General features: G+C 36.6%; 1 protein-coding gene across 2 annotated transcripts in view; it reads left to right on the top strand.

Annotated features, from left to right (window-relative positions):
* Positions 1–1,058: 1,058 nt before the first annotated feature.
* LOC309875484 (cadherin-12) overlaps positions 1,059–12,472 on the top strand; it is a 238,381-nt gene continuing 226,967 nt past the window's right edge. Inside the window, exon 1 of one of the 2 annotated variants that reach the window (XM_082754987.1) lies at positions 1,059–1,244. The gene's annotated coding sequence lies outside the window, so the exon portion shown is untranslated. The remainder of the gene's footprint in view (positions 1,245–12,472) is intronic. The other variant, XM_082754986.1, reaches the window with a different exon arrangement.

Below are 12,472 nucleotides of genomic sequence, written 5' to 3'. Positions count from 1 at the left end.
CTGTAATTGTCATTCAAGAAGTGAGAAAACGCAGATGAAGATGGTCATAAAAGCTGACGTACGTTGGCTAGACTAATTTGAGCACATTGTCCTGAAAACTTAGTATTACAAAAGTCTAGTTTCTGTAATATCATAGAAGCAAAAATAGGTAACAAATACACTTCATTCTTCTCTCACTTTTTTTTTTTTTTTTTTCATCTAAATTTAAGCTGTCATCTTTAACAGATTTATTTGTATCAGTATAAGTGAAAGGCAAATTAGGTCCTTTAAATGCATTCCCTGTGGGTTTTTTTGTTCTTCTTCTGCAAGTGTAGAAGAGAACGTGTATTTTTGTGCTTTGCTACTGATTTTATCTCTGTCTTTAAGAGTCCTTTCTGTAATAATTTGGCATTCTTTCTCTTCATTTTATTTAAATTGCCACATACACTTGTTAAATAATCCTATCCTGTTTGGGTTTTGTTGTTCCTTTATTTTCCTTTCCATGGTGATTTATTGCCATCTGGGGGCTAACATGAGCCCATCATGCTAATTTCACTTACTCTGCCCATTAACTGCTATTGTCCCCAGGGTCAGAGGCAAACGTATGAAGCCACTTTATCACTCAGCTTACAGAACATCTCATACAGTGAACCTTGTATTATGAAACGGCTACATCAGCCTCTAATTACTTAGCTCTACCCTGTGTTGAATGCTGGTGCACCTTGAGAAACAGCATGCAAAAGCACATTTGTTTAAGTCCTCAGATGGTTAACAGCGTGCATAACCTCCTCACAAATTACAGCCTCAGCTGCAGCACATCCATTAGTCTGGAAGAATGAAGATTCCCAAGTGGCCCTGGTGCCTTTCCCAATTCCCTTGCGACCCACCAATCCTCTCAGTGCTTTCTCTGCATGTAGGGAGTGTTCAGAGCTAATCAGGTCAATGATCATCTCACGGCTCAGGGGACATGACAGGAGCCTATCACAGCAGTTACACGATCTTCCAGACCTGAGCACGCTTGCTGAGAATCTCATGTTAAGAAACATAGCTTTGGTGCTTCTTCTCTCACTCCCTAGGAACCTCTGAGGATTTCAGCTCATCTTTCTCTCTCTTTCCTTTAGACAGTGAAGAGTTCAACATAAATGAAAAACAGGCATAGCAGTATGCAGCAACCCGGAGTGTGTTGATTGAAACTTAGATTACCCCCAAATCACTGTTGATTTGACTGATGCGCCAGCTTTACCAGAGAAAAGATTTCAATTAAGGTAAGTGCGGCTTTATCTGGCTGACTGCATCATGCTGAATTTCTGCATTGAAAGTTCAAACTGAGTAAACTGACAGTCTGCACTGCAGCAAGGGAGTCTGTGCCGTGTGTCAGGAAAGGGCTCAGGGCAGAGGCAAGTGTCCCAGCATGGAACCCGTGTCTGGAGAGATGCAGATTTTAAGCAGCCGCTCGTGAATGGCTGCAGTTATTTCTGATTCGGTGGCACTCTGAAGCTTGAAAAAAATGTTAGAAATGTGCAGGGGTGTGAGAGGGGAGGAGGAAAGGCAAGCGCACTTTCCCCCTTTGTGCTTACTACATTTATTTTGGGAAGCACTACAACTGGAAAGCAAAAGTACATTATAGTAAAACTTGCTTCTGAGCAAGGAGCTTTGTTCATTCGCAAGCAGAAACTCGTAGACAAAAGGCTTCAAAGTTCAGTGGCATTTAAATGAGACAGAAAGGGATTTTTGAAATGAGAGTTGAGAATATGCATGCAGCTTTCCATGTTACAGCCAGACTGAGGGCTGTGACTCGTGTGTGGACTGTTATACTCAGCAGTTGATGGGTTTTTGAACAGTTCCTTTAGCAGAAATAGCAGTTCTGTGAGGGGAGAAGTGTGAGTGGGGGTGCTGCTTCAATAGGAGTGGTCAGAAAATGAAATTGGTAGTTGCTGGGGGGGGGGGGGGGAAAGTAGTGTTTGATTGAAGAGGAACAGGATGCATTTTTCATGGGGTGATAGAGTGTGGCATATCAAAAGAAATATACTGATGATTGAAGATCTTTACTTAAAAAACAAAACAAAACAACAACGACAAAAAAAGAGTAGATGTGAAGAGGCTGTCTTGAAAGATAAAATGATTAATAAGAAAAAGTCAAGGATGCTTATGCAGCCCAGAGTTAGTTAAGCAACCCGGTGTATCTATGGCAAATCCATACCAGCATGTCTAAAGTGAATTGAATTTGATAGTCTGAGTCAAGTGTACATTTAATATCTATGTTGTCAGGGATAACTGAGGAACTGGTAAACAGCCCAAACTTTTCAATGTTGTAAGGGACCAAATTAAAGATCTGTTGTATTAATCATGTCAGTGTTCTTCCTGTCACCCACAAAAAATTACACTTTGTCTTTAAAAACTTGTCGTAATAGCGAGAAAAGATCAATGGAAAGTTAATTGATTCCAAATCTTGCTGTCTTAAACAGATGTTTAACTCCTAGGCAGTTTACAAAAGTATGAATTAATTGCAGTGCTTTTTCAGCCAATGCTGTTTACTGATATTAAATATCTGTATCTTTGATTATCATCCAGTGTTGGTAATATAATTCATATCACTATATCTTGCATCAAAAGCTCAGCTACTCAATACATTTAAAATTAAAAAAAAAAAAAAACACCTCTCAAGCACCTGCTCCACCCTGTCTCTTCCCACCCCCCCCCCATCCCCCTGAAAAAGAAAAATTCAGGGAAATGTTGGTTACCTGCAGGTTTGTTATTTATTCCATTAGCTTTTTCAGTGAGAAATACCAAGCTGTCTTTCTTACACAAATATAAGCATATTGGAAAATGACCTGAGTTTTTGGGGAAATGTACTTAGAATGCTGATGGTTTTAACAATGTATCAGTATTTTCTCTAAGTTCTGTACTCTATAATGGTAAATCAGTATGTCCACAGTTTTCTTGGAAAGGAAGTTCATTTGGGAAGTAGTTACAGGCACTGGTTCTCATCCTGGTGTAGCCTGTGGCTCACTTCTTTTTCTATGTTAAATTAATATGGCATTTACTAAGTTTTGTGCTGCTTGAGATGCAAGCCTTGACCAGGCTAGAAATACTTGAATGCATAAATCAGCTGCCATTATACCTGTCTTCAATGATTTTTCTTTCATGAATAATCAATGGTTTCCTAGCATAATTAGTATTCATTACTACACATCAGAATATTCATTAAAAAAATCAAAAGGCAATAACTTAATGCATTGCAAGGGAAGAAAATCTCATGTAAACAATTCCTATGCAGTTGCAGACTTCCAGGTAATGTACAAATAGCAGCAACTTCCATTCCAGTCTCTCACAGGCACTGACTATAAACACTGTTTGACATGATGGCTTTGTTCCCCTTTTGTCTCACAAAGCTGTTGCTGTAAGTAAAAAAAAAATAAATCACGTTTTTGTGGTATTGTGTCTGTGGGTTTCTAAACAAGTCTTACAAATGCACTTACATCCCCATTATTATTTTAAAAGATCAGATGTTCTATCTGCTTCTAAGTGAAGAGCACTTACATTCCAGTATACTAGCCTCAGAGATTGTATGAGATGACAATTCACCAAACACTGGGAAATACTGCTTTTCCTTGTGTTTTGATAAAACAGACCGTAATGTTACAGTTATTTTCTGGTCTCTTCCATTAGTGGACTGTGGACTTCTTCGTATGGATTGACCATCCAAAATGACCTCAGCAATACGGGGAATTTAATTCCTCATTCACTGTAATTGGGAGCATCCAACTCACTGAAGCTTTTCTGACATGGTAAGCATAGGAATACAGGTTACACAAGAAAGCAGTGGCAGAGACATCTATATAGCCTAGTTTCCCTCTCTCAGACTCTTTTTGCCATATCAAATAGTATTAAATATACATCTGTATGCAGAGTTCAGCTTTATTTCAGATATTTCTACTTCTCTGAATGAGGCCAGAGTTAATTCTGTGCCTCAAGCTGAGTCTTATTATCAACAGAAGAGTAAGACTGCTATCTGGCCCAACACTATTAAAAATTAGTGTTTCATACTAATGCTTTAATATTTTAAGAGTATTTTAAGAGTTTTCCTTCTTTTTTTTTTTTTTTTTTTTTTTTTTTTTTGTAAGGAAGGATATAAATTGAGGTTCAGAATGGGTTAAAGCAAAGGGAGCAACCACAGAGAAGCAAGCAACAGTTCTACTAAAACTGTGATAGTGATACATGAAAAAGAAAGCATGTTAATTACTACAGCTAATAATCCAGAAAATTTAAGGTAAAGAGATATATTTTGTCATTTCAAGAGAAATGGGTGAAGGCAGGGTAGAATAAACTTCAGGGGCTACTGAGTTCCCCCAGTTTCCTTTCTCACAGCTCTATGAAAAGCTCCCAGAAAGGGAGGATTTTCAAGCTCTGTGTTATTAACATGCCTTTGCAACCTTTGCAGTCTGCTTTCCCAGCAAGACCTTTGTGTCCCACCAGACTCTTCTTATCTCTGCAACTCTTGTCACTTTCATAGTTTGGTTCTCAAGCACTTTTTCTTGCACCTCTTATAGTACAGCTTCTGTTTCTTCCTTATGTTTTTTGTGTTTTTTTTTTTTTTTTTCATTCTGTTCTTCATAGCATTCTTCCTCTTTCTTTTCCTTTTCTTTATCTACCACAAGGTTATGCTTCATCACTTTTGTCTGCATTCTCTTCTTTCCTTTGGTGCTGTTAGGACATCATTGTTTTTCACTTGATCCGTGTGTGTAAATTCTTCTCTTTTATTGAAACAAACAAACAAAAAACTGAAAACACTCTAGTACTCAAATGAATGACATATACGCATTCAAACACTCTACCATCTCAGCCATCCCTTTTTTTTCTGTGTTTTTCATTGTTCTAGTTTTACACTCTTCATGTCAGAGGCTATTATCTCAGTGTCAAGTCAGTAGCGAACACAAGAAGAGCCAGTTCTATTTCCAGCTTTGGGGTCTATGTGTACGTTGATACTAGAAATTGAGTGCTCTTAACTGGTTCATGAAGACAAAGCTCTGCAAGGTTTAACTCTTATTTCTTAGGATGTCACTGTTCTTGCACAAGCATACATTGGAGTTAATAAGAAACAAACATTGCAGAGTATACACATAGATGCTTGCAAATACTTAAGATTATAGGGGTTGTTATTTTCAAGGCATTGTGAGACTTTCACCTTCTGAATGACTTCTTAGACTCATAATTAGTTGATTTAGAGGAAATGAAGTGTTTGTTACTACTTTTTCTTCTCTTTATAAGACTCTGTCATATATGCATCATATTAAAAAATGAGTTTCAAACATCTGTCTTCTTTGGTATTAATGCTTTCACTAGGGTCCACTTGTTTTGCAGAGATGTAGCTCATTGAAGGCATTGGGTTTGGCATGTGTCACTGGAAGAATATTTGCTGAGACAATAATTTTGTAGTAAGCCAGCAAAAGTTTGAAGCTTCAGTGGCATTTTCAGAGGGAGAAAGCTTCAGTCTGCTTTTTTGTTGAACCTTCAATCCTGGCAGTTTGGGGGAAAAAAATTCTGAAAAAAAAATCTTTCATGCAGATGATTTCTATATCAAAGTAAAATACAAACCTACACTGCCATATTTATTACCAGACTTGGTATTTAGCAAAAGTCAAAGACGTATGTTTTACAGTGCCAATACTGAAATGAATTGTTTAAAGAAGCTTCTTTTCTTCTAAACATATGAGAGCTAAGAAGATACTGTATCATGAGAGTAGGTCAGGTTACAGGCACACCTGTGCTTCAATTTCTGTCAAACGTATCATCTCCTCTTTTTGGAGGTGAAGAGAATCTTCCTGTAGGGATCAGACTCATTAATGTGCACCAGACTGTTCTGTTGCTAGAAGGGCATCTTTCTCCTATAGGTGTCTTATCTGTCAGTATTTTTTAAGGCAATGACTGCATTATTTTTGACCTATGTATAACACTAGCTATGTTTACTGTCCTGTGGCCCACCAGTTTGTGATTTGGGGTTTGTTGAAGATGGAGTCTCTGTGCTGAATGGCCCCGACCTAGACGCTGAGATCAGATTGGAATGTTTTTTGGAGAAATGTATAAGAAACACAGAGCTGAGATTCAAAACAAGGAAGTATCTAGGCACCTTAACTCACAATAAAATGCTGTCTCACACTTAAATTTAAAAGTTGCATGTCTGGGTACTGGAATTATTTTGTCCTTCAACTTTCAGAGTACAGTATTTTCAGACCAGTCTCCAAAGCAGATGATGAGAAGTACTTAAATGTCTTTGGTAAGGAGTTTTAGTTTCCAAATTTAGATCAGATTTATTATTCTTTTCATGCATTTATTTACTCACTGAGCACATTAATACTATGTCCGGCACATCAACTATACTTACAAAATACCATTATAGCTGACTTGCTTAGAGAAATGTTTGAAATTCTTTTTTCCCCAGTGAAAGTAAAGAAGAATGCAAACCCACTCATTTTCCAGAAAACAGACAAGACATTTGACCTTTCTTGATCAACAGTGTGTGCTTCAGCACTGATCCCCAAACCCAGCTTTTTGACCTGGGTCACTTAGAGTCTATAAGCATTAGTTTCTTGGCTGCTGTTCTCTTAAGGCTGCCAGCAAGTGCTAAATGTAATTGTAAATGCAGACACACGTTTGCCAAACAGTTGTCTGTGGCCGCTTACTCATTCCACAAAGATTTTGGTTTGTTTATGCACTTGAACCACTACCCACAGGACTTGGTTTGAACTGATGACCAGGCTCTAAGCTCCCTAACCATTCCTTTATGTTCTTCAGTCCCCTTCAACTGTTTGTATGTACACAGTACAGTGTTTATGTATATGTAGCTGAGATAGCACTTTAAGTAACTCTCTTAAAAGCCTGTATGAAGATCACAGAGTACATTTACCAAGAATAACTTCGGCATTCTGTCTTCAGGTATATGCGTTCTGTGTGTGTATGTTGTAAACTTTCATATATATGTTTTATACACAGTTCTATACCTATAATCAAATATTTAATTTAATAACATAATAATAAATATCTATATCCCATAGTTCATTTTTCCTTTTTAAGAAAATACAGCAACTAAACGCAATATTGGTAAATGGTAGAAGTATATCGGAGAGTACAATTTAAATAACATTTTTTTAAGAATACTTGTATCTTGAAAAACAGCTGAAAATAACACTTCTTGACAAGATTTCCATTGTCATGAATAGTTTGAGTAGAGATTTACTCAAAATTTTTGATATTTTATGAGTAAGTGATTCTGCAGAATCTGACTTCATTCAGATTTAGTTGCAAAAAGCTTTCTGTAAAAATTTTTCAAGTTCAAGTAATATTTCTGTCATTAAACTGGAATATTAATTATACAACAAAATGAAAAGCCATTTCGTTTCCATTTAGGAAGCATGTATCTTTGCTTGTTAACAGTCTTTCATTTATCCCTAAAATATTAATATGAATCTTGGTATTTGGTTGCCATAATTTTAAATATTTAACTCTCTCTCTTTAAATTGGTAAATGGAATATAAATACATTGCATTCTCTGTTACAACTGACACTTCCTATTCTTTTTCTGGATAAAATAGTAGCAATTTAGGGGATGGAGTAAACCCATTTAGTATAGATCTGCATCACTGTAACTCTAAATGAAAGAAATCCTGATTTATGCTGGTAATTTAAAAAAAGAGAAAAAAAAAAGAAAAAAAAAAAAAAGAAAAAAGAAAAAAAAAAAGAAAAAAAGGAAGCAAGCCCCGTGCCTTTTGATAAAGAGAACCCTTTTTATATCACTGTGCAATATGCAATGCAATTCTTAGCTCATGTTCTCATCTTCACATACCTTTCTTAATCTGACCTGGACAACAAGACTCAAAAACGTTTTTTTATTAAAAAGAAAAGACAAACAAACAGCTACCACTCATTCAGTAATTTGGCCCTTCTACCTTTGGGCTGGTTACCTGAGGAAGCACAGGCATTTAAATAAGAGATAAAATATGATAGTCTAGCTTCTTCCTGAAAGAGTACATATGTCAGAATAAATACAGAGATAAGAGGTGATATTGAGAAAGTGGTGATAAGGAAAACATTGAAATGAACTTGCTAATTAAAATGCTGTATAAGTAATATCTCTCACATGTCACCCAGCCTTTCTGACCGTAGCATATGAATCCTATGAGTTTTTTCAGCTTTCAAACCTTCTTACAGATTCTATGTAAATACCTATGCCTCCCCCCCCAATCCCCTCCCCCCCCTTTTTTTTTTTTGATGGGGTAGGGGGGTCCTCACTGCACATAAATCTAGATTAAAATTTTCAGGCACTGCTGTTTTCTCCTGCCTTTGTCCTTATGTCTCATCATCCCCTTCCCCCTTCTCCCAACCCCCCTTTTATTATTATTTGGGATGGTAATGTCCTTAGTCCAATGCACAGAATGTGTAAGCAGCTAAATTCAAGTCCGTCAATGGACTTGAATGCCACTCTGAATTACCCATCAGATGTAGCACATAGCAATTACCTGTCATTCTTTCTCACCCTGAGAGCCGAAATGTATCAGTCAAGGACATTTTGAGTTCCAGTAGCCAAGAAGGGGAGTAAATCTAAACTGGGTGTAGATGAGATACTCTGTAGGGCAGAACACAGCATAGCCATGAGGACAAGTTTCTGGATTGTTTTAACAGGTAGAGTTTAAAAAAAAAATACAACAAATATTAGAAATTATGGCTTTTCCTGTAGAAGTATTTTTCTCTAAGCTTATTATTTACACTGGGTGGGGGGGGGGTTGTTTGTTTGGCTAGCTTTTTTTGACTCTGCCTGGAACTCCCTTGGGCATTATCTTCCAACAAACAATGGGCATTTTTTGCAAATGCTTTCTAAAGGTCACCTTTTTTTTAATCAACTCACTTTTTCTGTAATAACTGTATGACATTTTTTGCCCTATTTGTGATCAATGAGCATGAATATTTTAAATGGAAAACACACACACTTAACTATATCTTCTAAATGTTGCTGTTATGGTTTGAGCAGGGGGGAGGGAGGGTCAGGAGGACAATGCTGAACATCCAGAATTACCATTCTTCTCACACTGCTTACAGCCCTTTCTGTTATTAGGTGCCTAGGGTTGCTTTTTCAGGAAAAAATGACAGGATGCTACATTTTAATTTTCTTTTGAATGTACTTGATATAAATCTTCCTTACTGATGAAGAACAGGTGGAACTGGTTACCATGCAGCTTACCTCAGGTTTGATCAGTGCAGGTTGTACCAGGCAAAACACACTGATCTTCCAAACATTTCTGAATGCAGCGTTTAGGTGCACCAGGCATTCCGCTTCTACCGGCTGTTCTTTAGGTTTCCTTTGGACAGATACCATGGTAGAGAAATAGTTCATTACAACTTAAAGCATCCTTTAGCATATGTCATTCTCTGACACTCTCCCTCTGACTTTGTGTCTATGTGTCTGTATGTCTTGTGCAAAAATGGTTAATTAATGGAACAGAACTAGAACTATCTTATCTAAAACTATAAATCATGCAAGTACTGAAGGTTGCATCTGTTTGGTGCTGCATGGTTTTTCTGCCTTTCTTGCTTTTAAATTGCACTTTTGACAAATAATGGTCTGGTATTATTGATGTCCATAGTAAAACTGTCCATTTTTTGTGTCATTCTTCTGAATTTTCTGATAGGATATTTTCCCAATAAAAATAAGCAATAGTGCGTGTATTGGAAAATTTCTCCTTCAGAGCCCTTCAGCAATAATGTCCCCAGCTGGAAATTTCTCTTCCTGCAAAGAAACAAACTTGGGTCATATGGGTCTAGGTTTCATGGGATGTATAGATACATTTTTTAAGTGTAATTCTTGAGGCATAAATGTGATGTTTTAAATAGCTTGAAAGGAAAAAGAAGTGATTTTTAATGCAGATCTACCAAATATAATGTCCTTAGTAGCATCAGTACCCCTGAAGGCAGGCATTTGAAAAGACAGAGAGAGTCATAACACCAAGATAAATGTTGTGACTAGCATATAAGGAAAAACATAATACAAGGAAGTAGAGAAATATGTCCTGTCAGAAAACAAAGAAGTAGTAATCAAAATTATGGTTCTAGTTTTCAGTTTCTTTTCAACTATTCAGTGAGGCACTGGCCTTTATCAACATCAAGACTTTTTTTTTTTTTTTTTTTTTCCCGTAACTACTTTTAAAACATTGTTAAATCTTATTTTTTATTCTGACAAATAGTTAGGAATACAAATAAAAATTGTACTATTTCTCTTTATTTGGCAACAGTCCATAGCTCCAATGCTGAACTGAAACCTGGACACAGAAAGGGAAATTAATTCTCTTTCTAGGAACCATTTGAAGTATGACTTTATAATTCTGTATAAGAATATAACCACATGTATGTTGGAATTTGAAATTCCAAAACTGTTAAAATTCTCAAGCTCTCCATGAAACCAAATGTTATTTTATCAAATTCTATCAACACTGTAAAGAGATTTATAATCAGATAATCTTATTCATCTTTGAGACAATATACTTTGTTTTATGGATGGTATCATGAAAACAGACTTTCTGTAGTAAGGTTGGTGTACAAAGCTATAACCTAGCCTTAATTTCATTAAAATTGATTTAAATTTACCAACCACAGAATGGAAAGAAGTTACAGTCTGCTCAGTATATTGCCTCCAAGTTAAATAGCCAGCAACAACAGAACCTGGGTGAAGATTTAACTTTTCTGACATGAACAGCAGCTGGATCAAGGTATAGCTGTGAGGTACACTGAATATGAATGATAACATTAGAAAATCCAGCTGAGCAGGTAGGATTGAAAACTCCCCTCAACTCCCTGCCATGGCTTTGAAGTTTCACAGACCATGTAAACAAAGTCTACAAGAAGTGAACAAAAGCTACTGTCATCCTGATTTCTTCTCTGTGTCCAGGGTGAGGCATTGTTCTGTGGCCATGCATAATGGACAGGCTCCTTCTTTGAGTGGTTGTTAAGCCACAAACAGTGCCACATCCTGGACTGTACAGTAGCTCTGACCATTTGAGCCTAGGTGAGGCTGTGATTACTTGTGTGAGGCCATCAGCGCTTGCTGAGTTTTTTCTCTTGGACAAATAAAAGTGTAATAAAAGTGTAAATAAAGTGTAATAAAAGTATAAGTACTGAAATTATTTTTATCATCTTCTAATATTCTTTTGCAATTTAATACTAAATTTGGCTTGTTTCCTCTCCTCTCACATTGCCTACAGAAAGGCTTCACTTTCCAACATTTGGAAAGTGCGACATCCACCCCACATAAATTTAAGAGATTGTTTCCTTCTAACTTTATTTTAGGAGACCAAGGGTTACCCTCTGCAGCTTCTTATCATTATGTTCCCTTTTCTGTGCCTACAGAAATAATGAGGCACTGGCTTGGCAACACCTAATTCAAACTTTTACATGAGATTGGCTTGTGATCACAAATTGTTCTAATGTCAGATATTAATTTGGGGATTATCGTAGCCATAAACAGAAGCACTTGTCGTTCGGATTAAGAAATTGGTGGGGGAAGAGGGACTGAGGCTATATTTCTTCCTGAATGTGGAAGCAGTTTATTTATTTTCACTAACAATAGCAGCAAGTAATTACAGCCTTTTCTCATTCTCCTGCCTCAGGGGAACTGAACTGCTGCTGTCTCAGTGGAGGCTGAGCTGCTACTGGCTGCTGCCATTTAATACTTCCTATTCTCCTTTGAACCTGTCTGTGAGCCACTTCTCCTTACCTATTCCTTCTTCTTTGCTTTCCCTGATAAATATGTTCCTGAAATGCCCTTTAAAGTAAGTTTAGATATGTGCAAATAATATGGTTTAAACACCTGGTGGAGGCTAGCAACCATAAATCTTGAGTTCCAGGGAGTCTTTACCTGCAACAAACTCCCCCTCCTCCCAGTAGTTGAATGTACTTTCTTAAGATTGCAGATAATAAGTATTTACTTCTCCTTGTTTTTTCTAACACACAATTGAGATTATGTCTGTTTATTTCTTAACTGTATCATGTGAAACAATATTCTTGCCTCTATGAGTGATCTCTTTGATGCAAACATACAAGGCTTCATGCACTGTGTCAAGAACTGTGTAGATTATCTGGAGTACCAAAGGGGAAAAAAAAAAAAAAAAAAAAAAAAAAAGGGGGTGGGGGGGGGCTACCTTTTACTTTCTATAAACAGAATATAGATTTTCTAAATTGTGCTTCTTATTAGTATTCCTGTATAGCTATGTTTCTTTTCTCGTCCTCCTTCTTTCTAGTGCCAAATAATTAAAATTTAACTAATGGTGATTTTTACTGGCAGATGAATTCTTTCTGTGAATATGTTAGTAAATGTATTAGAAAAATAAAAATGTATTTCTCTGAGCATAGACATACATGAACATGTTAATTTTGAATATAATGAGCAGATAAATCTTAGCATCGTGTAAAGTTTTATTACCCGAGGCATAAGATTTATGTAGTCATTCAG

The sequence above is a fragment of the Aythya marila genome (assembly GCF_965140915.1).
Source record: "Aythya marila genome assembly, chromosome: 2".
In the NCBI taxonomy this organism is placed as follows: Eukaryota; Metazoa; Chordata; class Aves; order Anseriformes; family Anatidae; genus Aythya; species Aythya marila.
This window is presented reverse-complemented; position numbering and strand designations above follow the sequence as displayed.